This window comes from Eulemur rufifrons, chromosome 8 (genome assembly GCF_041146395.1).
Source record: "Eulemur rufifrons isolate Redbay chromosome 8, OSU_ERuf_1, whole genome shotgun sequence".
NCBI classification, from domain to species: domain Eukaryota; kingdom Metazoa; phylum Chordata; class Mammalia; order Primates; family Lemuridae; genus Eulemur; species Eulemur rufifrons.
The window spans coordinates 60,637,751-60,641,364 of record NC_090990.1 but is presented as its reverse complement, the minus strand read 5'-3'; the positions used below and the strand labels follow the sequence as shown (position 1 = coordinate 60,641,364).

The window sequence follows — 3,614 nt, the reverse complement described above, 5'->3', positions numbered from 1 at the left end:
AGTAAAGAAGATGCCCACACCAATTTAGACAGGGATCATCCAATACGGTGAGGGCCTGGACAGAATAAAAAGGTCTCTCTTTGAGCTGGGATATCCATCTTCTCCTGCCCTCAGACATCAGAGCTCCTGGTTCTCCAGCCTTTGGACCCTGGAACTTATACCAGTAACCCACTGATTCTCAGACCTTTGGCCTTAGACTAAATTATACCACTGCCTTTCCTCATTCTCCAGCTTGTAAATGGCATAACATGGGCCTTCTCAGACTCCATAATCACACAAACCAATCCCCATAATAAATCTCTATCTCTCTCTCTCTCTCCTGTTGGTTATGTTTCTGTGGAGAACTCTGACCAATACTTTATATAGTGGGGGAAATTAGGCAGGTAGCAGAAAAACAGAGTTCATGGTGATACAATCAAGCATTGACTGACAGCCCAAGGGAGCAGCCACTAACTGAGGCTGAGGGGTCTTCTAAGAAGAAGTGACAATGAGTCATTGAGACCTGCAGAATGAGCAGATTCTAGCCAGGGGAAGAAAGAAAGGGCATTCAGGTGTAAAGGCACAAAGGCAAGATGGGTAACCATGGGGAGCACTATGACAAGGAGTTTGGTTTAGTTGAAGCATAGAGTTGGGGTGGGGATAGGCAGTGGTGAGAGTTTGCACTAGAGAGGGAAGAATAATGATGTTTCCATATTTATTATTGAAAATTTAGCATATGCCAGCCACTATATTAAGTGCTTTATACTTCATTGAATCCTAACAAAAATTGATGAGGAAAGCATTATTCTTACCCCCGCTCCCCCATTTTACAGCTAAATAAACAGAATCCCAGTGAGATTAAATCACTTGTCCAAGGTCATATATTTTACAAGTGGCTAAGATAGAATTTCAACTTAGAAATTCCAATTCCAGAGTCTAGGCTCATCTGCTAATTATGAATGAATTTTATGCTATGCTAAGGAAGTTGAACTTTACCTTGAAGGCCATTGGGGCGCCAAGAAGGCTTTTAGGTAGGAGAATGACATGGTCAGTTTTCATTTTAAAGGATGGCCCAAATTACTGGCGGGGGGGGGGGGTTGGGGGTGGGGGCAGGGCAGGAAGGAGGGTCTAGCCCTGAGACAGGACCACCACATACATATCTGCATGTTGTATCCTGTACAACTCTAGGGAGGGCCATTAAATTGTGGTCTATGAATGGTGCTCCCTTGGTGTTGTGCAGTGCACAACCTACATGGCCATACTTAATGGCCTTGCAGGTTAGGAAGCTATTAGTCCATTTTTGTTGCTGTAACAGAATATCTGAAACTGGATAATTTATAAAGAAAAAAGGTTTGTTTAACTCAGTTCTGCATGCTAAGAAGGTCAAGGGCGCGGCCCTGGCTTCTAGTGAGGACTTTTGTGTTGAATCACAATGTGGCAGACAAGGTCAAAGGAGAAGGTGACACATGCAAAGAACAGAAAAGCTGAGGGGAGTCCTGGCTTCGTAACAACCCACTCTTCCAGAACTAATCCATTCCCACGAGAACTAATTCAGTCTCTGGAGCGTGAGAACTCATTCACTAGTGCCAGAAAAACACCACGCCATTTATGAGAGATCTGTGCCGATAACACAAACCCCTCCCACTAGACGCCCCCATCTCCCAATACCACCACACTGGGGATCAAATATTAACATGAGTTTTGATGGGGACAAACCATATCCAAACCACAGCATACTACTGTAAGCATAAATGTATGAATGCTTGGACTAAGGAAGGGCAATGGCAAAGAAGGGGTCATAATCCAGAGGTGTTAAGATGTAGAATCAACAGGAGGTGATGACTATTTGAGTGAAGATGGTAAAGCAAAGAGAGCAGTCAAAGATAAAGTGGTTCTATTTTGTATCAGTCTGGCTAAGTGGTAGCTACATTTTAAAATCCCCTTCCCTATTTACTTCTGGGTTAGGTTAGACCAAAAGAGAAACTTGTATGAGATTCAGAAAGTGAAGTGGACCAGCAGCCATTAAGCTCTGAAGGTCGTCGGGGTCATGGGTGATGAAAGAGAGACACAGGTGCTAGTAGGTGTCGGTCTGTCCTCAATCCTCTCCCCAACTCCATATCCTCTTCGGCCTCCACGTTCAGCTGTTCTTTTCATCGGCAAGCCCTGCTGACCAACAGCAACCCATGACCAGATGCCTACTGCAAACTCACGAGGCATCAGCTAGGAAGGGGCCACAGCCTCCCATAACTTCTACAACAGCCCCATTTGTGGTCCCTCCTGAGGAGATTCCCCTGGAGCTCTGACTAGTCTGCCAGGCCGGTGTTTCAGGAGGGCTACCAGTCACTCGTCCCTGATTCACCAACTCTCCTCTCTGAAGCCCTACTTTCCCAGTTCCTGATTCCAGCAGGCTTTTTTGTAACAATTAAAAAGATTATTCTAAAATTCATATGGAACTGCAAAGTAGCCAAAATGACTTTGAAAAAGAACAAAGTTGGAGGATTTTTCACCATTTGATTTCAAGACTTATTATAAAGGAATGTATAACAGAGCTGTGAGGATGGACAGCCAAATTATACAGGAACAAAACATTGGTAAAACTGTTGCCTTCGTTCTGGAGATGTTTATATCCAGATAAACTCCATGCCTACAGAATGTGCTGAAAATCCAAGCTCCACAAATATAAGCTGGACTTCTAACAACTTTTATGTATGCAAACAAATGCATTATAAATGAGACTTCTGTAAGAGAAAGGTGCTCAAAGACTCAGTACACTGGGTCACTGGTACTTGTAGCAGGATTTTCTGTTCTTTCTCATTCCCAGTCACTTTATGACAGCTTAATCTTTTTAAATCCTACTTTGGAGCATTTGAGCTTCTAAGAAGTACTTTGGATTACTGAAATTACAGACTTTGTTCTGAAATTTCTTTTTATAGCTCAAAAGGTATTATTTTATTGGTGCCTTCTTTCATCATGCCTTTAAATCTAAGGGTTACTGGTATTTGCTCTTAAAAAATTATGTCAGTATCTCTGAATTTTGTTCCCATACCAGTGTGGTTTTGTTACTTTATTGGCTTTGGGGAGTCTGGTAACATAACTAGATAGATTCTTGGGATATTACTAGCTTTAGTCTAGCTCATTTTAAAGTTTTCTGATTTTTTGGTATATCTGAGAACTTTCAAATAGATTTTGTGAATATTTTTTACACAACCAAGTTATGGAGTGATTTGTTCAGATGTGGGTATTTGTTCAGTGTGTCAAACTGAATTTCAGAAACCTATTCTTTCTACCTGCTAGCATATATTTTCTAAAAAGAATCCATTACCTTAGGGTTTAACAGAGAGAAAACATGTCCACTGTGCAGAACTGTGTTTTTGGACCACATAAACAAATGAAAGATGGAGCCACTTTATCACACCCTCAAAGATATTAAGTCCTATAAACTATTAAATCCACAAAACACTTAATTTCATTTGGTTATGGTGGCTATTGCTAGAAGCATGAGGATGGACTTTCAGTTCTATAAGTTCAGAAAAATGTCTCCAAACATTTTTAGAATATTAGCATATAAGTGTGTATTTCAACTGAGCATTTTTTTTAAGGTTTAAGTGAATGAAAAAGCACTGTCTTTTTAAAAA

General features: G+C 41.1%; 1 pseudogene; it reads left to right on the top strand.

Moving 5' to 3' along the window:
• The first annotated feature begins 2,026 nt into the window (after positions 1 to 2,026).
• On the top strand, positions 2,027 to 3,409 carry LOC138390299 (E3 ubiquitin-protein ligase RNFT1 pseudogene; annotated as a pseudogene).
• The last annotated feature ends 205 nt before the right edge of the window (positions 3,410 to 3,614 follow it).